The 24,835-nt window shown below is 33.5% G+C and overlaps 1 long non-coding RNA gene across 1 annotated transcript; it reads right to left on the bottom strand.

Moving 5' to 3' along the window:
- Nucleotides 1–5: 5 nt before the first annotated feature.
- On the bottom strand, nucleotides 6–10,681 carry LOC116663114. Its single transcript, XR_004319166.1, has 3 exons — nucleotides 10,671–10,681; nucleotides 6,864–6,867; nucleotides 6–78 (listed from the first exon to the last, which is right to left on the bottom strand). It is a non-coding gene; the product is annotated as an uncharacterized LOC116663114 (long non-coding RNA).
- Nucleotides 10,682–24,835: the final 14,154 nt, after the last annotated feature.

Here is a 24,835-nt window from a genome sequence, read left to right as displayed (position 1 = left end):
CCTTATCTGCACGGTATGGCAAACATTTGTTTACTGAACATTTGTTCTTCACATTTTCCTGTGAATTGTCTTCCTCTCCTCTGAAGCTTCAGATCCCTGCCCTCTTCTCCGGAATTCAGGATGACTTATAGGCCTCAAATGCCTGTCTGTGAGTCTCAGCTCTGGGGATCCCGTATGTATGAAATTTGTTTTTCTCCTGGTAATGTGTCTTACGTTAATTTAATAATTAGACCTGTCAAAGAACCAAGAAGGGAAGACGGGCAAAGTCTTCCTCTCCTACAATATAAAACAGATGCAGAGTAAATTATAAAGAACGGTGAATGGAGGAAACTAAACTCAGCATAAGATAATATGCCATAAACTTCAAGATAAAGCAAGAATAGTAAAGGAGCAACATCTGTCCCAGTGCTAAGCATGTATACATTGTGTTGAGGTTAACATACATTCACAGTGCAATTATATCTTATGGGTTGATATCTGGAAACAATTATATCCCCTGATATTTCTTCTCCCTATTGTTATCAGTTATTCTCCAAGATATTAATTGTCTCTAGAAATTAATATGATGACAGTTGAGCAGAAACAAAAACAAAAACACACAGCAACTTAGATTTCAGAATTTTAGTATACAAGATTACTCAGTATTAAAAAAAAGTAAGTAAATGATACCTCTACAATAGACTAACCACACTTGCAATTAGAACTACAGTGGGGATGATGAGTTGGGAAGGAAGCCAAGGAAATATCAGGAATTGGCATATCAGAGAAACCAGAGACCTAAGCCTTGCTTCAAGGAGCTCTTCAAAGCCATTAACCCCACCTCACAAACTGTATTCAGTTCTGAGCAAAAGGGATTTGTCGAATTGCTACGTTGGCAAAGATAATGCATCTCCCACCTAAAGTGACAGGGGTTCAAAACAGAAATTTAGATAAACAACAGAAAAAAGCAAATATTTTAAAATGTTATGTTTTCTGCTTTCTTGAGTTTGCACTTTTAGAGGAAATTAAAAACTGTAAATGCAGAGTCAGAGAATCTCTTTAGTCAACTGGAAAGAATCAGTGATATAAAAAAAATACATAATGCAGTTTAGGCAACAGGAAGAAAAGTAGAAAGAGAACCGAGAACTGCATTTACCTAGCAGTGGCTAGAAGAATGTACTGGCTACATTGTGAGGACATATTAATGATCAAATAAGGATGTACAATATTATCTACACAGTAATGAGTTATACACGAAACTAGTTATATCTACAGCTGTTACTTCTCTGGCAATCCCTCACATAGTTCATAAATGGTCTTGTTTAGGTCTTCTCAAATGATCTCCTTCAGTTTACTCAATATTTATTCAAAAAACATTTACTGAGAATTGAATACACTGTGAAGTGCTGAATAAGAGAAAAAAGAGAACTGGCTGGCCTCTTCTCTCATAAGATTTACAGCTTACACAGGGGACACATAGTAAACATACAGTTGCATGAGTAAGTTTTAAACTTCAGCCATACTTAAGTGCTAAGAAAGAATGTGAAGTAAACAGGCAGGCAAATAAGACAATGATCTAATAAACCTGGCTGTGGGAGGGAAGTGGTGGTGATGGTCAGTGAAGTGTCTCTAGTGGCAATGACATTTAAATGGAGGATCAGACTTTCTGGAGGGGTGAGTGAGATAAAAAGAAGAGATAACACATCAAGCAGAGAGATCTGCATGCATTTTATGTTTGGATTTAGATATTTTTCATTAATAATAATTACCATATTTTAATTAGGTAAACATGAATGGATATCCAGCCAGGGGCTTGGTGTTAATACAGGTACAAGGCTTCTTTTTGAATAGATATCCATCTGTATCTCTTAATAAGCACTATACTAAAGAAAATGTATTTCAAAGACAATATTAAGTATTTTACCCCTGGAGACCTATACTAATATTCGCTTATCTTGTAACTTCATAATGTGGATTGAGAAATTTAGATTAAAAATGAAGTTCATATAAAAAACAAAATGCTCTTTCAAATTAAGAGAAATCATGGAAAACAATCAAATAATTTATCTTGGACATCCATATTCATTTAAAACAAGAGCACAGGAAGTGACAGATAAATTACTTAACTTTTAATTAATAATCATACTATTCAACTCTCCAAAGGGTAATAAAAGCATTTTGGTTGTAATATATAGTTTCATCTATTCTGGTTTTAGCTGATTATGTATATCTTTTAAAAGATAAAATAAATACTGTAAAATTTCAGTATACTGAGAAGTTTCTTAGTTATTTAGATCAACACTAATTTTGAAGTGTCCTGAAAAACACACACATTTCTCAATAATGACAATTTTGTTGGTATTAGAAATCTATTCTCATTGTTCCTGGAACCTAAATCTAACTAATGTTATCTTCCACGTGTCTGAAGAGTACTTTCAACATTTTTTCTTATTAAGGATGAGGGAAAGACACACATAATAATCCATTTTTCAAAAAGTAAAACAGAAATACTAAAATGTGCATTTTTTAAATATAAATCACTGGGATGGCTACTGGAAAGGTTGAAAACCAAATCCAGACTGGATAAATGATTTTCTAATAAACTTGATTTTATGTTATTTTTCTTAAGCCACAGACATTGGTAAAAGTTTTGTGAACAAAAAGCACTTGTTATATATGTATACATACCATACCATAATTGAGACCAGAGTACTATAAACATATAGGAAGTTTCATGGGGTTTTACATTCATCAGTTACTCATATATTTCATAATATACATTAAATAACTGCTTCCAGAGTTTGTGTTAATAGGAGTCAGATAATCAGAGAATATTTTCCAACCATGTTTATCTTCTTTTTGGTTATAGATTTTTATTTCTGAAGGATTAGTTCTTTGAATTTTGGGAGTACACAAGATTTGAGTAAAACAAAATTACTGAGCTCTGTTTTTTTCACTTTACTAACATTATTTACAAGTTACTGTTAGAGTTTGAATATTAGTTTCCTGACTATGACACTTGGGGATGTCAGTGTTCATGACTTAATATTCAGAGTCACACAACCTGAGTTCACTTTTGACATTATTATTATGTGACCCTGGCAACGTAATTTGTCTTTCTAAGACGCAATTTTTTCCACATGTAACATGGGGCTCGTGGAATTCATCTCATAGAATTGTTGAGAGACATAAAATATGCTTAGCACATGGAAGATGCTTATCAAATGCCAGCATTATTATTTTTAAATTTACTTTTTCAGCCTAGTAAATGGTGAGAATCAATAAAACAGTACAGCAAGTTGTAGCAGTTTCTAAAATATTAACAATTTTTGAAATAATAAAAATGAATGACACTTCTTAGAACAACTATTGGTATTGTATAACCATAAAGGAAATGGTGAATTAATTTATTTAATTTATTAAAAACTTATATTGCTTTTGTTGTGCCAGCCAGTGTTTTAAGCACTTCAAAAATATTAACTCATTTAATCTTCATAGCAATCCTTAGACGCAGAAGAGGAAACTGAGGAATAAGTTATTAGGAAATTATCTCTGGGTAAGAAATTACCTCTGATTACATTCCTAAGTGGAAAAGTCAGGGTTCAGTCTCAGGCTCTTTGTCTCTCAGGAGTCCAAGATTCTGACTAAAAGCTGTTTCTTTCTTAATTTTCAGTAGTATAACATGATAAAAACCCTAAAGTCATTCGAGAATCCTAGATGAATAGGAATCATAAATGGATTGCCAAAATATTTCATTGGCAGCAAGTTGCTATTTCAAGGTAGTGTGGCATTTCCAAATAGTTGCAAGTATTAAGTAAAAAATCTTGAATCTGAGAAGTTTACTAATTTCAATGTCAGTAACACCCTTTTCCTATAATAAGTATAAAATTTTAAAGTTATGGGCAACTATAATATGAATAAGCATAATTGTTTAGGACATAATATAAAATATCATTTTCTAATAATTGATGTCAAATATTTACTTGAAGACAACTTAAACAAGGAGCATTACAAAACTGTTTGATGATCTCCAGACTTGGCTACTTTTTAACTTTATATGTCCCTAGGTTTTCCCCAAAGTTCTTAAAATAATCATATCATAAAGTGAATTTCTGATCTTTATTTCCCCCAAATTGATCCCTTCAAAAGTAGAATATTTTATTTACCACTTGCCATCCTTATCATCCCTTTTAAAGATACTACACACTAGTATCAAGAACTGCCCTAATAGAATTTTTGTAAATAAAAATTTTTTCATAATTCAGAACCAAATCATGTGTAACAACACACAAAAACTTGGTATATTCAGAGTAGGAGAAATCAAAATTTCTGTCATACAATGAAAAGAAAGAAACTTTCCCAAATAATAGTGGCTCCAACAGGAAGATCAAAACTCAACTGCAAAATATTTAGAAAATATTAACATATAAAATAGAGGTAGTTGCCTATCTAGACAGATAAACAGATTCAATGTAAGTATCTGGTTTAATGTAAGACTTAGGGCATTAAGAAAATGTATTAGAAGGCACAAAACTTAGAAAGAAAAAAAGCAGACCTCTATTATCAGACAGCCTAACAATTCACACAGATTAATCTATGAAATATTAAAGATAATAACTGCATTAGGCAAATTTAGATAACATGAAGGCAGCATTAAAAAAAATCAAGGAAGAATTATAAAAGTAAATTTAAAAGTACTAGAAAGCAAAACAAAAGTCCTCAGGGATAAGTTCAACAAAAATTATAAAATAATTCTGCACTAAAACTTACAGAACATTGCAAACATAAATGTAAGAAAACCTAAATATATAAATGGAAACAGACACCACACTCATCAAATAAAAATAGTTATTATATACATATCCATTCTTCCAAAATATTTATATTCAATAAAATTTGAGAAAAAAATGATAGCAAGCTTTTATGAAGAGATTTACAAGCTATTTCTAAAATTTACATGAAAATGCAAATCATTTAAAGTAGCCAATACCATCTTGAAAAAGAGTAATGTTGGAAAACTATACTACCTTATTTCAAGACTTACTCTAATGTTACAGTAAACAATGGAGTGTAGCCTTGGTACAGAAATAAACAAATTATTCTATGAGATATAATAGACTACCCAGAAATAGTTCTACTTGTATACAATCAATTGATTTATCATCAAAGGCACCAAAGCCTTTTAATGGGGAAAGCAGAGACTTCTCAATAAATGGTGCTGTGACAGCTCGCTCTTCACAGACAAAAAAAAAGAACCATTGCCCATCCCTCAAACCACATGTAGAAACTAAAGACGGAGCAAACAAAACATAAATATTGAAATTACAAACACTATAGAAAAAAGGTACGATGAAATATTTCCTATCTTTGTAGGCCATAATCCATTGCCTATAGAAAAACAGGCATTACCCAGAAAGCACTACCCATAAAATAAAATTTAACATATTAAACTTCAGCAAAATAAAATATTCCACTATCAAATGATACTTTTAATAAAACTAACAGGTAAGACACTGACTGGCAGAAAACGCTTAATCTACCAGATGAAAGATTTGTATCCAGGATATATAAATCATTTCTATAACTTACTAATAAAAAGAAAACAATTAAAGATGGGAAAATGACTTAAAAATTTTCTTTGCAAAAGAAAATATACTTATGGCCAATAAACACATGGAAAAGTTCTCAGTATTATTAGTCATAAGGCAAATATAAAGTAAAAGCAAAATGAGACACCCTGTCATACCCAATGGAGTACCACATTTAAAAAACTTACTGTAGCAACTGACACTCTCATACACTGTTGGTGAATGTGTCAAATTATATAAACACTTCGGAAATCAGTATGAAAATGTTTTCATAAAATTAAACAAACTCCTGCCCTATGACTCAGTCACACTGCATTTATAATCAAGAGAAATGAAAATACATGTGCAAGAAAAAATCTGTACGTGAATGTCCTTAGAAGCTTTACTAATAAGTCAAAAACTGTAAATAATTAAAATGCCCATAAGCAGAATGGGTAAACAGATTGTGTTTTATCCATAAGAATGAGATACTACTCAGCAGCAACAACAACAAAAAACCTAACAAACAAAAAACTACTACCTATGCAACACAACTGATGAAGCTCAAACTTTGTTTTTAACTCCCTATGGAAAAGACGCCAGACACAGAATTGTACTTACAGTATGATTCCATGTATATGAATTTCAAAACCAGCAAAACTGATACATGTTGAAAGAGATCAGAGCAATGATGATCCTGAGGGTCAGGATACTTTCTATGAGTGAATTTTCTAAGTGCATATATTTGCAAAACCCAGATCAGTACATTTAACTTTAACTAAATGGAACCTCAGTATAAACATTACATGGAAAAAGAAATAAATACGGGAAATAAAAATGAGTCAGATAAAAGCTTACATATATGATACTGAAGTTATATCCTACAGTTGAATAATTGTGGCATTTATTTATCAAAAAACAAGTTATTTTGCTTTGAGGTATATAGAAAAGCATTTTTCAGATGACAGAACCAAGTTTGTTTTGTTTTTTAAAGTTTCCTCTCCACACTTGAATCCATACAGAGCTCCATGTGGATGGATATCAAGCAGTCCTTTCTTTTTAACTTTCTTGTTCCCTCTATTCTATTATTTTAATCAATGTCTCTTCGTTCTTTTTTTTGTGATTCCCCCTTCTTCAGTTTTTGCAGTATCCTGGTGGTCAAACTTGATATCCCCAAATTCATGATAGTATTTTTTTCATGTCTTCAAACTAAAGAACATTTACAGATATTTATGGCACTGTAAATACCATTCACAAGTATTTGAAATTCTTAACAATGAAGCATCGACAGCAAGGTTTTCCTCTTGTTAATAGGACTTTTCTCTCATAGCAAACATTTCTGAATAACTATGTATCACTGTCCTGCCAAAGACAACCTCTCTCCAAAGGGTGAAAAGTAAAGAAGGTAATGAAAGTGTGTTGGAGTAGAACGCAAAACCCTTTCCTGCTGTACTTAACTTCAGGTAGCTGTACTTAACTTCAGATAGCTGTACTTCGAATATCTCAGGAACAATTTCTATTGTTCAGACAGCAATGTATGTTAGGTGGCAAGCTGGCTGTCAGCAAATGATGCAATAAGTTTTGTAATCTTTGGCACCTCTTCTCTTCAGATGCAGCTTCATTTGCCTCCCCTGACATCTCACTTTTTCCTTCCTGGACTCCCAAAAGCAGGCTACATACACATGGCTGGTATTCTCCGCTAAAGTGTTAGCTGATAATTAAGATGATAGCTGAAACCCAAGGTGTTAACTGACAAAGCTTAAGGTATCAGCCCTCCCAGGGAACTTACACTTTAATAAGGGACTTTGAAAAACAAAATCCTTTTTTGGCCTTTTTATTTTCAATGCTCACTCTTTAATATATTTTTGTTTATTCTGAACATTTTCAAAAAATATTTCAGTTCATGAAATTAAGGTGAAACAACCTAATTTATATCTAAATCTATCAGTTCCCATTCTGTCCCTTTCTACATCTGTACTATTTATCAGCAAAATTCAAGATAAAACAGTAAATAGATATACAGACCATATCATACTTAAAATTATAAATATAAGTTATATATTATAACTTTTACTGCATCAGTCAATGCTTTCAACCCTCAAAATGACTATTAGTAATTTTAACTGACATATTAAATCAAAACATGACTGGTTGTAGGGTTCTTAGCCTCTACCCACAACATGAATAGAATTTTGGTGATTCCTTAACCAAATACAAATTTCGTAAATTATCAAGACAAATCTTTTACTGACCCTCTCAATAGCATTCATATATGTTCTAATTAACTACTTGCAGGAAAGGGAATATGTAGCTTTGGAGGTTGACAATATTTTTGATCATTTAAGAAGTCTCTGCTGTTTCAAGAATCTTTCTCCTGTGATTTCTGTAGGAATACTATTTTTAAAACAGAATTCTGCCTGGATAGTACCACTTTACTAGATGTATACTTTATCAAGTACTGTGTATAAAATACTGTTATACACCTATGACTTTCCTATCCAGGTAAAACATTCCCCAGATCGTATAAAATAATTTTTAGAGAATTAATCATCCTGCTCCCCTTTTATTTAAAGTAATTTTAATTTTTTTGTTTTTAATTTATTTTCAGTCATGGAATATTGAGAGTCAATTATTGATGATAAGGTAGGTAAGACTGTATCACACCTATCCTTGTGTATTAATTAATGAGTGGGAAGTCACTGAATCTTTGGATGCCAGATACAGAGGTTTAATCTGTCATCAATGCAAAAGGATGTAGGAGATGGTGAAAGTCAGAAGACAATACTAACAGAATGAGTGACAGTGTGACAGAGTGAAAATATGGGGTGCTAGAGTTATACTGAAGGTAGATTTCATGTTATTAGGCAAATGATTAACTGTGGGAGAAGATTTTAATAGAAAGACTTAGTTAGAGTGACTTATGAGAATACAAGTAGCACTAACTAAATTTTGAGGATAATTACATCAAATTTAGGAACCAGATGAATTCAGATGGAAGCATGTGAAAACTGAGCTATCAGATACTTAGAAATATTCTGAAAGGAAATGTGAAATTTAAAAGGTGATCTTTAGAGAGTAGGTATGCTTAGACATTTATATTCCAGAATTCAAATGATTGGAATTAAGAAGTGATTTTTGATTCCAAGAGTATTTTTATCAGTTCAGGCTGCTGTAACAAAACACCATAAACTGAGTGGCTTAAACAACAAGAATTCATTTCTCACAGTTATAGAGTCTGGAAAGTCCAAGATCAAAGTCAGAGCAGATTCAGTGTCTGGTCAGAGGTTGCTACCTGGTTTGCAGATGACAGTCTTTTATAAGGCTTTTCATAAAGGCACTAATCCCATCATGAGGGCTATGACTTCATGAACTAATTACCTCCCAAAGGCCCCACCTCCAAACACTCATGTGTGGAGTAGAGTTTCAATATATAAATTGGGGGGATGACAAATATGCAGTCCATAGCAAAAAGAAAGGATAAGATCACCAAGGGGAGCCAGTGAACAGGTAAAAATTTTGAAGAATATTTAAATGTAAGAAATGGGAGGAAGAAATGGGAAGAATATTTAAATGTAAGAAATGAAGAGATTAAGAAGTAATTATGAGACAGAAGGGAATGGGGCAGGACACAACCACTGAAGGAGTAACACAGCAATTGAGGATAGGATGTAAACTGGTTAGAACCAACTCAGCCCCAGGTGGCAGAAGATTCAACTTCCAGTAGACTTTGAGCCTCATGGCACAACCACAGGCCCCATGACAGTTCCCAAGCTCACCTTAAAAGACCCGAAAGTGGGCAGGAGGCCCTATTCCTGGAAATACCTGCCCCTTCTCCAACGCTGTTAGAATAATCTTTCCACTCATTAGCATATGAAATTACCCAGGCCATAAAAACTAACCATACCCGCACCTTGTGGCCACTCTCTGTTCTGAGTGACGTGGATGGCAATTCTGTCTAGGGAATGTGGATCTCCTAGGCCGCCCCTGTTGCCTTCTGAGGTGGCCTGCATTCTGTCTATGGAGTGTATATTTCCCTGAATAAATCTACTTTCACTTAACTATGGCCTGCTCTTGAGTTCTTTCCTGCTTGAGACAAAACCCTATTCTCTGGTAACAATTAGAGAAGTAGGATGAGCCCAGTATGATATGATTCACAGAAAATGACAGATTAAAAGAACACTGAGAATGGGAGAAATTTATCAAGATGGCAGAGTAGAAGGATGTGGAACTCACTTCCCTCCACCAAACACAGGTACTTGGGTGGGAAAGAAAGAAAAGCAATCAGTTACAGACCTATGCCCCTGAAAGGAAACTCAGAAGAAAAGGAAGACTACAGGGGTGAAGACCTGCCTTGAGAAGTGAGCAGTGAGAGCCACCGACTGGGCACTCCAGTCCCAGTCCTGTGTTCCTACACAAGGGAGACGAGACCCGTTGGCTGTTTGGAAGACTACTGAAAAAACAAAACAAACAAACAAACAATAAAACAGGAGAGCTGTGAAAAACCTGGACACCAGTCTTGAGGAGCAAGTTCACACTGGCTTGCCCCTGAAGCAGGGCAGACAAAGCTGAGAAAAGACTGCTCTAGTAACTGCTGAGATTCCTGCCACTACCTTGGTTTGTGCCCCAGGCTTAGCCAAATGAATGTTCCAGCCCTGCTTAATCCATGTAATAGAGTGGAACTAGATCTAGGGCTTACAGGACTGGGGAGAAAACTGGACCCTGGGAGGCAGAGGCAACCTGGTCTTGGAATGGAGACAGAGTGGGGCAGCAGTAGCAACAGAAATTTGTTGCTTTTCTATTGACTAATAATGAGCTGTCAGAAAGAAAACGCAAAAAAAAAAAAAAAAAGTAAACCTATTTAAAATTACAGCAAAAAGAATAAAATTACTAGGAATAAACTTAACCAAGAAGGTGAGAGACCTATACTGTAAAACTACAAAACACTGATGAAAGAAACTGAAGATGACTCAAAGAAATGGAAAGATACCCTGTGATCTTTGATTGGAAGAATTAATATTGTTAAAATGGCCAACTACCCATAGCAATCTAGACATTTCATACAATTCCTATCAAAATAGCCATGATATTTTTCAGAGAACTAAAACAAATAACTAAAATTCTTACGGAACCACAGAAGACCCCAAATTACCAAAGAAACATTGAGAAAAAAGAATAAAGCTGGAGGTATCACCCTCCCAGACTTCAGACTATACTATAAAAGCTAAATTAAACAAAACAGCATGCTACTGGCACAAAACAGGCATAAAGATCAATGGAACAGAATGGAGAGCCCAGAAATAACCCATGGACCAATGCTCAATTAATCCACAACAAAGGAGGCACAAATATACAATGAAGAAAAGACAGTCTTTTCAATAAGTGAAGCTTGGAAAACTGGATCGCTACATGTAAAAGATAGCTACATGTAAAAGAACATTTCCTCACACCATATACAAAAATAAACTCAAAATGGATTAAAGTCCTAAATGTAAAATTGGAAACCATAAAACTCCTAGAAGAGAACATAAGCAGAAAACTCTTTGATATAAATCGTAACAATATTTTATTGGATGTGTCTCCCAAGGCAAACAAAATAAAAGGAAAAATAAACAAATGGAACCAAATTAAATTTAAAAGCTTTTGCACAGCAAAGGAAACCATAAATAAAATGAAAAGACAACCTACTGAATGGGAGAAAATGTTTGCAAATGATGTGACAGAAAAGGGATTAATATCCTACATATATAAACAATTCATACAATTCAACATCAAAAAAAAAAAAAAACCTATCAAAAAATGGGCTGAAGCCCTGAATAGACATTTTTCCAAAAAAGACATAAAGCTATCAGGCATATGAAAAAGATGATCAACATTGCTAAGTATTAGAGAAATGCAAGTCAAAACAACAATAAGATATAACCTGACACCTGTCAGAACGGCTTCCTCAAAAAGTCTACAGATAATACATACTGGCAAGGATGTGGAATAAAGGGAACTCTTGTACACTCAGTGGACTGGGAAATTGGTACAGCTGTTATGAGAAAACAGTATGGTGGTTTAAAAAAAAAACAAACTAAAACTAGAGCCACCATATGAACCAGCAATCCCACTGCTGGGGTATATATTCAGAAAAAAACAAAAATATTAATTTGAAAAGATATATGCATCTGAATGATCATAGCAGCACTATTTATAAGAGCTAAGATATAGAAGCAAAACAAGAGTCCATCAAGAGTCAAATAGAGAAAGAAGATGTGGTACACACACACACACACACACACACACATATACACACAATGGAAAATTACTAAGCCATAAAAAAGAATGTGATTCTGCCATTCGTAGCAACATGGATAGATCTATAGAACATTATGCTTAGCAAATTAAGTCAGATAGAGAGAGACAAATTGTGTATGATATTACCTATAAGGGGAAAACAAACAAACAAACAAAAAACAAAAGAATGAATACACCAAAAGAGAAAGAGACTCAGATATAGAAAACAAACGTGGTTCTCACTGAGGAGAAAGAAAGGGGAAAGGAAAGATAAGGTATGTATGGGATTAAGATACAAACTATCTTGTATAAAACAGGTAAGCAACAAGGATATAGTGCACAGCACAGGGAATGACAGTCATTATTTTGTAATTATAATAACCTTAAATGGAATATAACCTGTAAAATATTGAATCACTATGCTATACACCTGAAACTAATATACTAAATCAACTATACTTCAATTAAAAAAAATAGAGAATGGAAATCATGCCCAGTATTAAAAGTTAAAATTAATATGTACCAGATCCTGTGCTAACTGCTTTACATACGTTATCTTAAAGTCCAGAATCTCCTTAGAAGGAATAGTAAGTCTCAGGCAGCTTAAGGAACTTATCCAAATGTTTATATCCAGAAATTGGCAAAACTGCATTTTAATTTCAGGCTTATGTGAATGCGGTTTAACCACTAAACTACACTCTCTTCATTACTGACTATAAGCTAAGACTGAGAATGAACAAGTAACAATGGTATTTGTTAACTAAACTGTGATCTTTTAAAGAGAAGTTTGAGAACATTTACCAGGATAGAAGCTTTGTCACAAAAAACTGAGATGTGATTGGTGACAGTGTGGAGAGCAACAAGAAATTCAGCACTGAAATAAAGAGACAGTTTAGTTTGATAGGTTACTGGAGTAGAATGAAGAACATTTTATACTGAATGCCTTTCTTTTAATGATTAGGGAAACTAGAAAACTGCTGTATTTTAACAGAATCATTTCACATTTGTGGTATAAGTGGTTGTATGGGTCACTGACTCAGAGATGAAAGCGGACACAATTCGATAGCAATTTATGCTCACTGATGCATCACTAGGAAATGACCTAAATTAGATAGCCTTGTTAGAAGTAATTACGTACATGAGTTTAAAGAAAGTGAAATGTTAAAATACTAGATAGAAATCAAAAAGAATGACACTAATCTTGCAGAAAATAATACCTGTATTTGTTTAAGAAATATTAGTATCCACAAAACTTAGACTGTCCCGCTTCCTAGTACAGATATATAATTCATAAAAATCAGAAAAAAATACACATTCTTATAAAGAGACATAGGATGATGCCTCTTAAAACTTAAAAAAAAATAGACCTTGGATTTTATTTTTCTTCTTCCAGGACATCAGTAATTTTATAATAAACTGTGGTGTATTATAATAACATCATTCACAGCAGTCTGGCTAAGAGCCACTGTTGGGCACTAGTTAGTAGATTTGTATAAATGATATTTTGACTGAAGAGTCTAATTACTTTGACAGCATTATTTGAACTTCAAAAGAACTAAACCTATTAGAATATGCGATAGGCCATTGGTGTGTTGTGCAACATTTCAATTGATATGGCCCTTAAAGACAGAAGGGAAATGTATTACTTATTAATATTTGTAATTTCATTTTTCAAATGCACAGCAGACAAGTAGTTTTTCATGCTCTAGTTAGCATCTAGTTAAAGCACACAGTCACCTATTCTAATACACTGAAAGAAATTTCTGACACAAATAATACATTTTTAAGTTAATAGTTGAATATAAACATATACATGAAACACATTAAATGGTGGTTTAAGAGCAGGTTAAGGGAAAGGGTATACACACACACACCTACATACACACAAATACACACACACCCTTCGTCTAGGTGCAGTTATATAACCAAGTTAGCACTAATGGAATGAAAACAGAAATGACATATGCATTCACTTGAGGGCCTCACTTCTCACAGAAAATTTTTCTTTGGGTTTTCTATCCTTCTCCCAAATACACGGTCATGCAATTCTGATTATGTTGAAGAACACTATCATCCTGGGGAAACCAGAACAATATGAAAGAAGAGACATGGGTTCCTAAATGATCTCATCCAACATTACTGCTTTGGTAGCCTAGATCTGTCAAATTGTAGCAGAAGGGGTGGGGGGAATAATGACCTATTTTATTTAAGCCACTGCACTGTTCTAAACTGGATCAGAGCTCCAAGGGAACACATATGAAACGTATTTGCTCTGTCAATTACCGACACTAACATGATATTCACATGTAGGCTAAAACTCCTATACCACTACCTAACATCAGCAAAACATAACTGGAAAGTATTACTTACTGTGAGAAGTGTGCCATCTTTTTGGAAAGGACTAAAAATTATTAAATAGTAAAAATTATCTCAAATCTTCCATTTTCCTTTTTAACTATATAAATAAGAAAAATAAAATTATTTTGCATATTCCTTCAAGTTTTATCCCATTGGTAACCACTGTTAGTACTTTGATGTCTTCCCTCACCCAGGTCATAGAATTACATCTCTACATATAAACATAAAAACAGCATGAATAAATTCCTAATCCAGTACGTATAGATCTACATTAATTTTTTTGGAAATGTTGCTTAATATTTGATTTTCTTCCTCTACTATATTTATAGTCATTTACCATGATCATTTAAATTGTTGCCAACATTTTGCTATTATTATGTTTCAATAAATGATAGATAGGTATACATATATAAAAAAAAGTCTTTATAGACTAATGCTACTATTTCTGTAGCTAGAATTCTATAAGAATTCTGCCATGAAAAAAGAATAATTAATCCTAAAATCTTGTCTCTAAAATGTTGGACCCAAGTGATAGCCACATAAATAATATATTTGGAAGGCTGTCCTCCATTCTCCTACCACCAAATACTAGGTTTTCACCTTCAGAATGTAATTAACTAATTAAATAGTTCTTACAATTGGGTAAGATTAGATATACACACACATGGCACCCATAAGTGAAAAAAGCATAAGGAAAATAATTTAAATGTACAAGTTCACTGAGATAAAGTTGCTCACAGTTGGTATATGCTGTTAAGTATATGTGTTTGATATATACTTAACTTCCCATCAAAAAGCAAGCAATAATTACCTTCCCCTTTTTCACTTTTCAAAAGACATTTGGTTTAAATCTTCTTTTGTTCATATTGTTCCCTCTAGAAGCATCAGATGGTGTAATTTGGAGTTACACCATCACAGTAATTGAAATATGATTATATCCGAATTGCTTTCACAATTACTAAGGCTGGAATTCAATTATTTCAGTTAACATGAGTAGAGGGGCACAATCACAAAAATAAATAATATATTCCCTGCTGTTCATGGCACTGAACCAAATACTACATAGATATGAAGCTAATACAAAGGACGTTAACTCTCAAAGATCCCCATTTGGAATTCTGTAATATAAAAATAAACATAAAATAGAAGAAGTTGATCTTGACTGAAAATAACTTTATATGTCTGTGATATATTTCTATTTTCCTTTTCTACTTTGTCTCTTTATTTACGATTGTGGGTGAGCTAAGTGGTTCTTTTTAGAAAAAATAAAAGAGAAATGACTAGAAAACACAATCTCCTACAGTAATTGAGAAACCTGAAGTGATATAAAGTGAATGGGGCTTCAAAAAAGGACACTTAGTGAGCGTGATTTTCCCAGGATCTGAATTACTAAAATGGGAAAACCTATATAAAAAAGAGCCAAGTGAAGATGTGTGCAATAAAAATGAAATACACAGAGTGTATCGCCAGAGAAATCAGAACAATAATAAATAAATATCCCGTGAAATGCAGGCTTTGTCATTCAGACATCACAAGCCTTTATACCAAGTGGCAAATTCTTTAAAAGAAATAGAAGCAAATCACAAGTAGAGGGTATTGTTCAATTTAAAAATTTATAAGATCCGTGATTCCTCACACAAAAGTAATACAGTGCAGAACAACACCACATTACCATTCCACCCTCATGCTATGCCTGAGGAGTACATTACTGGTAGGAAGACAGTTTTCAAATGATGTCGGAGAGATGTATAGAGCAAATGTGCATACAACATTTCCAGTCGTGCTTGTTTAATTAGATGCCAGTAACAGCAGCAAACAATAGTAAAAGAAGCATGGAAATAGAGTGTTAATGAGATTCAAATAAATCAGATATCACTGTTGGGCTGCAGATAAAAGATAAGCCCCAGTATATCTGCATTTTAATCAGCCTGATCACAGTTTTGATGAATGTGCCAAAGGGACTGTTCTCTGCTCTGTTTTCACAGAGTGAAAGGCAACAAAGGGAGCAGTTTTGATTCTCACACATCCTGACAGATGAGTCACATGGGATTAATGCTGGAATTCATTAAAGCTAGAATCCTAGCTGAGGATCATATTGCATTTGATATATGTATTACCATTTTATAAATGTGATACTTAGGAGCCTGGTTAGCTAATTAACTGATTTTGGCAACTGGGCAGAACCTGATTGTGTGTGTGTATGTGTGTGTGTGTGTGTGTACGATATGCATAAATAAATGCATAACACATACATAAACAAACAAATAACACAATGCATGCCACTTTTCCAAGGAAAATATTCTGAATTACACACAACAAAAAATCAATTTTGTTGCCATTGGATAAAAGCGAGAAATTCCAAATACAGTCGTTCTTATGATCTAACCATGCATTAGCTAAGGGTCTAGAATTACAAAGTTCACTAAGTAGAAAAATTATTTTATTAGGCAAATATTTACTAATGAATTAACTACTTAAAAATGAATCTCCAACTAAATATTCATCTCTTAACATTAGAATTTATTCCAGCTGGATGTTGCCTGTCAATCTTTTACTGAATCTCAGATGTACAAAACACGTGAAATTATAGTGCAGATATAAAAGAAAATGAGAGCAACTTTACACTATAGATCTTGACAAAAATGCAAAATTTCTTGAGGTTGATGAGATTGTTGTGGGAGGACTGCCCACATCATCTATAAGGAATTGACAAAGAAGTGTTTTAAAGAATCAAAATGGGTAAATATTTGAAGTAGTTTATTTGACAACAATGTTGAACACTTCAAAAGAAAACGGTTTGAGGATCAGAAGATCTAAACCTTTGAAAAAGTGTTAAAGATCCTGAAATGTTTTTCTAAGTAACAGTTTCCTGAACAGGCTACAGAAGTGAAGATGAAGCAAGAGATGCTGTATCATATCACCACAAATACCTTTAGAAATAAAATTTAATCACTAACTTAATCCTTGATTCATGATTGTCCTAATTACTGGGTCATAAGTGTAATTATAAATGAAATTTTTGCTCAACATATGCAAAAATTTTTTTAATAAATTAAGCTATATTTTAAAGATAATATTCCAAACACACTTTTTTTTTCATAATTTACTATGAATTTACTCATTCTTTACATGGATTCTCCTTAAATCATTTAACAATCTGTTTGCCATTAGATAACAAATTCTATCTGTGCTTGTGGTAGTGTAAGTTTAGATCATTGTTTGAACTTATCTGATTGACTGCCTTAGGTTAAAATGTCAACTGTTTTGTTAGGCTAGGCATGAATAAGACACAGCTGCCCTACAGAAGTTCACAGTTTACTATTCATGACAAAAATTCATGATGACAGTAACAACAATCCATCGTGATAAGTAGAATGAATGTTGTAAATTCAAATGTGAAGGAAAGTAGATAATGTGGTATTCTGGCACACAGAAAACCACATTGATACTATTTGATACAAAAGCACATAAAGTTGTATTCTTTTATCTGTATCTGCTTTTCTTCATTGTGAAGATTAATTTCATACAGATATGAGTAAAAGTCCTTATATATGTATGTATTAGTTTACATCATCTATGTTGTGCCATATTTTAAGTCCATCTTTTCTCTCTTTGTATATGTAATTTACTGCTAAAATATCTCACAACATTAAATCAGCTTTGAGAATTTAAAAGGACATCATAACTGCAATTCTGAAAGATTCCCGGATCAGAAGAGCTGTGTGAAAACATGCACTTGGTTAGAGAACGATAAAAGGAAGAAAAGTATATAAAAACGTTAAAATTTTTAGGTATAGACATTTGCTTTGAAAATCTAATGTGAAGCTTTGGAAAATCTTGTTTTTTTAAGATAGAAATTTAGCTTCTCATTTTAGGGTTGAACACACCATGAAATAAAACAAATAAAAACAATGAAACATAAGGAAAGGGATGTCTATCAGCAAGAGCAAGCACATGGTTGAAGATATCCATGGAATAGTGAACCTAGGCTGAAAGCTGGCTTCATGGTTTTTGACCTGTTCAGTCAAACATGGCCCCATGCCTAGAGGGGCCCTATGCTTGGTTTAGGGCTCTACTGCTTGTGCCTTAAAATTCTTCCTCATTTTAAACAATACAGTATCACACTTCATTGGACTCTGCAAATTATGTGTAAGGCAAAAATGTGTTATATTGCTTTTCAAAAAAAAAAAAAAAATCAGGGCCTAAAGTAAAACAGTGGTAATTTTTAAGAATTAGGTTAACAACTTTAAAGTTTATGCTTAAAAGTACTACAATCTTCATAACCTTCTTCACATGAGTTATTCTCTCTGAAAATGGGGATGTTTTCAAAGTTCTCACTCCTTTTCTAGCAGAAGTACAATTGGGCATATAAGATTCAAAAACACACAAGCAGATCTGCTCATTGACGAGGTATTCCTTGGTCCCCATATAAGTACACAGATGAGAGTCTAAAATATTTTGATTTCAGACCTCCTTTATACTCTTAACAAGTATACTCTAAAACTCTCAGAGTTTTGTTTTTGTGGGCTATATCTAAACATATTACTCTTTAATAACTTAAACTGAAAGAATTTTAAATACAAATTAGTTCATGCAAAATAACAAAAATACACAATGTGCTAGCAAAAGTAGCATTTTATAAAAAATAAATATATACCTTCAAAACAAAAATGGGATTTCTGGTTACTGGTATAGGATGTAGAGTTGGAAAAAGTGTCATTCACACCCTTACAACAGCATCAACAAAACCCAGACTAAATTGAAATGACATTTTTAATCAATTAATTACAGAGCAGAGCAACCAAATAGTCCCAAATTTAACAAGAGACAAGTGTATGCAAAAAGAAAGGTGATATGAGTATTCACTGGGATAACTGCAATCACACATCAGCAAGAAGTTCGTAAAATGCAAGTTCCAGAAAACAGTGTGAAGTTCTTTGGGGCTGCAAAAAATGAGAGACAGCCACCTATTTGGAAGCTTTCTCTCTCTGTGACCACTGGGCACATAAAAATTTAGGATGAGCCCTACAAAACTTTTTGTTTTGGCAACCTGGGGGAGAGGAAGAAAAGCTGTGAAGGATGGGCACAAATCTCTGTCTGAATGTTTCACTATATCCATTATAGCACAGAAGAATTAATAAATTGGGAGAAGACCATTGCTGAAAACCCAGTGCTGATGGGAGAAGGAAACAGGATAAAACCATAATCCTGAGGAAGACACAAGAGAATGAACAGGATCCAAACTACAGCACAGGGGGGATGGAACTGTAAAAGTGACACTCACAAGACCCAGGGTCACTGCAACTGTGAAAGACTGAAGCTTATTCAGACCAAAAAAAAAAAAAAAAGAAAGAAAGAAAGAAAGAAAGAAAAGCTCCTCTCTCTCCCCCCATTTCCAATACTCTGTATCACCAAGCTAACAAGTTTCCACTATTAAGTGGCTGCTGGGAGAGGGATCAGAAAGAAATAAGCACAAAGACCTAAAGCTGAAAGGTCCAACAGGCATTATTCCGGCAAACCAATCCCTACTATAAATACATGTATGGTGCAGGAATTTCAAGTGCATGGTGCACAATCTTAGAAACACAATAAAAAAATCTCAGAGTCAGTCCAACTGCTGGCTAGATTAATGCATATCCCAGTAGTAAGGCCTAGCAGAAAGAAATTGATGTCCATTCCAGGTAGAAAATCTATTTACCTTCTTTTTACTGTCCTACTGAAGTTTCACCTTTTGACAAAAATTGTAAAACATATTAAAAAGCAAGAAAAAAAAAACACAGTATTAAGATACAAAGCGATCTCATCAGTACCACATTCAGATATGAGAGATGCTGGAACCCTCTGAAAACAAATTAAAATAACTGCAACTAACTTGCTTAAAAAAGGTTGAAAACACGCAAAATCAAATGAAAGATGAAACCTATAAGAATAGTTCAAATATAAATGCTAGAAATAAAAGCCATTGTATCAGAAGTAAATAATGCCTTTGGTAGACTTTTCAGAAGATTCCAAACAGTTGAAGAATTAATAAACTTAGAAATTAGTTATTTGGAATAAAAGCAAACAATGACACAAAGAAGGAAAAAAGCAGCAAAAAAAATAAAGAACAGAGCATCCAAGAACTGTAGCACATGTAATAGCCTAATGTAGAAAATACTGAAATTTCAGAAGTAAAAGGGGGAGCAACTATGGCAGAAAAATATATTTGAAGAAATGGTCATGCTTTTTTCAAAACTTAATGGCAGACACCAAAACTAAGAATGCAGAAAGCTCAGAGAACTCCAAACTATATAAATATCAAATCTTCACACACAAAAACATACAAACCTAGGTGTATCATATCTAAATATTGAACAGAAAACTATGAAAAAATTTTAAAAGACTTATTACAGATGCAGGAACAAAGATAAGAATTATAGCAAATCTTGAAAAATAAAATAAAAAACCATGAAAGGCAGAAATCAATGGAAGAGCAGCTTTAAAGTGTTGAGAGAACAATAAACAAACAAGAGGAAAAAATAACAAAAACTAACAACCCAAAATTCTATATAGGCATATCTTGTTTTATTGCTGTTTGCTTTATTGTGCTTCACAGATACTCTATTTTTTTTTTTTTTTTACAAATTGATGGTTTGTGAACCCTGTATAGAGCAAGGTTGTAAGTGCCATTCTCCCCACAGCATTTGCTCACTTCATATCTCTGTCACATTTTGGTAATTTTCACAATATTTGAAACTTTTTCATTATTATTTTTATTATTAGTGATCTGTGGTAAGTAATCTTTGATGTTACTACTAAGACACGCTGCAGTCTCACATTATAGTTAGCATTTTTTAACAAAGTATTCTTTATTAAGATACATACATTATTTTTAGACATAATGCTATTTAACACTTAATAGACTATAGTATAGTGCAAACGTAACTTTTATTTGCACTGGGAAACCAAAAACTGTATGCAACTTGCTTTATTGTGATACTCACCTTATCGCAGTAGTCTGGGACTAAAACTTGCAGTATCTCTGAGGTATGCCCATATATAGTGAAGTTCGTGAAAAATGGAGGAAAAAGCCTCTCAGGTCAAAATCAAAATCAAACAAACAAAAGCAACTGGGGAATTCAGTACCAGTTGTTATCAGTTTTCTGCTACTATGTAACAAGTTATGACAAATGTAGTGGCTTAAAAGAACACAAATTTGTTTTCTTACAGTTTCCATGGCTCTGTCATTTGGTTCTGCATGGCTGAGGCTGTGCACAGGGTCTCACACAGCTGAAATCAGTATCTTGACTAGCGGTGCAATCTCACTGGAGGGGTCTTACCCTCTTCTAAGCTCTTTCACATTACTGAATGACTTCACTTCCTTGCTGCTGCAGGACTGAGGTCCTCATTTTCTTGTGTGGCTGCTGATTAGGGGCTATTCTCAATTCCTAGAAAATGCCCATCATTCCTCTGCTACATGGCCTTTCCAGAGCAATGTAGCTTGCTCTTCCAAGGCCAGAAAAAGAATATCTCTGTGACTTTGAATCTCTGACTACCTGTTTATGACTTCTGGAACAGATTTAAAGGGCTCCTGTGATTAAGACAGGCCCATTCAGATAATCTCCATCTTGGTAAATCAAAGACATGATTGGTAAACCTCAATTACAACTGCAGAGTTCCTTTTTCCATGTCATAGAACACGATCTCTAGAAGATACCCTCTCATATTCACAGGTTCCACCCACACTTCCAGGGGAGAGAATTATGCACTGTGTATACTCCAGGTGGTGGGAATCAAAGTCACATGTTAGTATCTCCACTGACCTCATCATAGACTTTCAATATTGGGAAGCTATCAAGCTAAGATGGTGGTAAAATGTATTCCAAAATTCTAATGTGACCTTGACAATTCGAATTTTATCTCAAAATAAATATTATCAGTTTACTTACTTGAAGTGGCAGACCCAATTTGTTCTTCTGCAAGAAAGTATTTGCCTAATAACAACTTTGCATAGTTTATCAGTTGCTCTTTCAAGTAAAATGGTACAAAAAATAGAGGCTATTTTGGCTTGTAACCCAATCAACTGATACATTTTTTCTTCTTGAGAACCATTATACTTCAGTACCTAACAGAAATTCTAAATGTGTACACCATATTTTGTCACACAGACACGTGTATAAACTTTCAGGTGCTGAGATTTAATAATACATCTGACTACTTCATCACATGCTGTGGGAAAATGGCACTTACAACCTTGCTCTATACAGGGTTGCCACAAACCTTCAATTTGTAAAATACAGAGTATCTGTGAAGCACTTTAGTTGAAACTCACTTTTTTAATTTGTACTTTATGACAGCAGAAAGTATACTGATTGCTAGTGCAGTTTAGTGCATTATTTAATCTATGCTAAGATACCAGCAATTATTTTCTTTTATTGCTTTTGTACCATCAGTGCAAATTTCAACAGACTTAAAAAATGCAAATAATGCCTTAATATTCCTAAGAGAAAAATTCTGAACTTGCAGCTCCTGAAAAGATTCCAGAGACCCCATAAGTTTGCAGACCACATTTAAAGAGCCACAGCTTGGTTTTATGAATAAATTAAATATGAACAGGCCATACCCTCTGAGAAAGGGGTTTCTATATTAACCTTCTATAGTAGGACTACACATCTTAGTTTGCCAGGCATCACCTGTTTATGTATCTGTTAACCCACCATGTTTATAAGGAGACTTTTATTCTTCAAAGTGCCCTGATACAGAAAATAAACCTTATGCTCATCTCATGATCTACAGCAGACATTATTTATGTGTATATAAACATGGTATAAAGCACATAATCTGCAGCACTGACACAAGAGAGCGTCCTCTATAACTCATTTTTTCTTACAGGGAAAAATGTATGTGTTTGTTCCCAAGTAAAAGTTTATCTTGGATTACAACAGATTATAAGCATATACCTCAAATTTAAAGACCAAGGGTGCAGACCTGAGATCACTGGCTGGCTGCTGCATCATTTGCAGGTTCTGAAAATCTATGTATCCATCATACATTTTTTGGAAACTGAATATATTTTTCAAATTAAGTACCATTATTTTTTAAATACCATAATTTATCATTTTAAGATATACTTTTATTCCTTAGCTAAGAAAAATTACTTCCAATTAAGCATGAGCTGCCATTAATTGTAAGACAAAGTCCATTTTCACTGAGAGATGTTAAAAGCGGGAAAATGTTTCTCTTCACACTGATGAAATGCCACCATATAATACTGCTGCTCTGTATATAGCAACAGATAAATAAACTGGCATTACTGAATCGCAAGATTACGCTTCACACATGTCCTTACATTGATGCTAAACATGTATCACTGTATCAACTGCCCTGTGGAAGTCCTCATAATCTCTTCTAAGGAGATCATAATTTAACAAGTTTAAATGTTGTGCAATATCTTTCAACTTTTTTTTACCATTTTTAGATCACATATGTTTCTAATTTTAAAATCCTTTTGTGTGTACGGTAATTTCTGAATTTGAAATTTTGTAGAAGTGATTTAATTATAATTGTTTCGTCTATTTACTTTCATCCTACTGATTTATAGTGAAAGTACTATGGTTCCAGAATTTTTCTCAAAAATAATTCACTCATTTGATTAATAAATATTTATTTAATAATCCATTCAAGGAACAAAATAGGAACAAAATTGAAATAATTATACAATTAATGCTTCTACAGAAAGCTCACTTTAACAACTCAGTATCTCTTCTTAATTTAAATTAGAAGGCAAAAACTTGGGTCTCAAGCACAGTATCAAGCTTGAGTTTAAAACATAAATAATTTTTTTAAATTACAAAGCCTTTAATGCATCTCTTAAATTTAGCCAGAGATTTGAAAGGGAAGCTTTATCTCTTCTTGGGATATAGTTTCATTTGTGTCATTAAAAATGAAAGAGTTTTCATTCTTCTATGAAATACAGATGTACACACATTTGTCCATTATTGCTGTTGTTGGGCTTGCAGCATCACAGCACCTTCTGCAGTTACCCAGAGGGGACTTATTTGCTATCCAGGTCCAGGACCCTAGCACATTCCAGCACAAATGTTAGCATCCCTGAGAGGTCTTCCTCCACCATGAGTTAGGGCAGTAAACCACAGGGAAAGGAGATTAACTTCTCCATTCCCAGTAGAGAGCCCACATTTTTATTTTGCATTGGGCCCCATACATTATACGGCCTGCCTTGGGAATAACTTTTCATACGTTCATTATCTTGATTGTGGCAATGTTTTCATGGGTGTATTCTTGTCAAAACTTACCAAATTATAGACTCTTTTAATATGTACAAATTATTGTATGGCAAATGTGTTTCAATAAGGCTGCTATATAAAATTCAAGAGCAGAGAAAAAACATGTCAGTTTAATTCCAACTGATACAGCTGTAAGTAAACATCTAGTTCTACACATAATTTAGATAAAAGATGAATAATATTTTCTTTACACCCTTGGAAGGAAAAACAACTGACAGTACTTTATCAACAAAGACAGGCTTTGCAAAGTTACAAACACATAACATAGGAAATACCACTTTCCATATTATATTCACATATTAATGCAAAATGGTAAGTTTACAAAACTAGTTTGTGCTTGGACCAGGCAACACTATAAAGCAACTCTTGGTA

Source organism: Camelus ferus, chromosome 4 (assembly GCF_009834535.1).
Source record: "Camelus ferus isolate YT-003-E chromosome 4, BCGSAC_Cfer_1.0, whole genome shotgun sequence".
NCBI lineage: Eukaryota > Metazoa > Chordata > Mammalia > Artiodactyla > Camelidae > Camelus > Camelus ferus.
The sequence above is the reverse complement of the archived record's forward strand: the minus strand, read 5'-3'. Positions and strand labels throughout refer to the sequence as shown.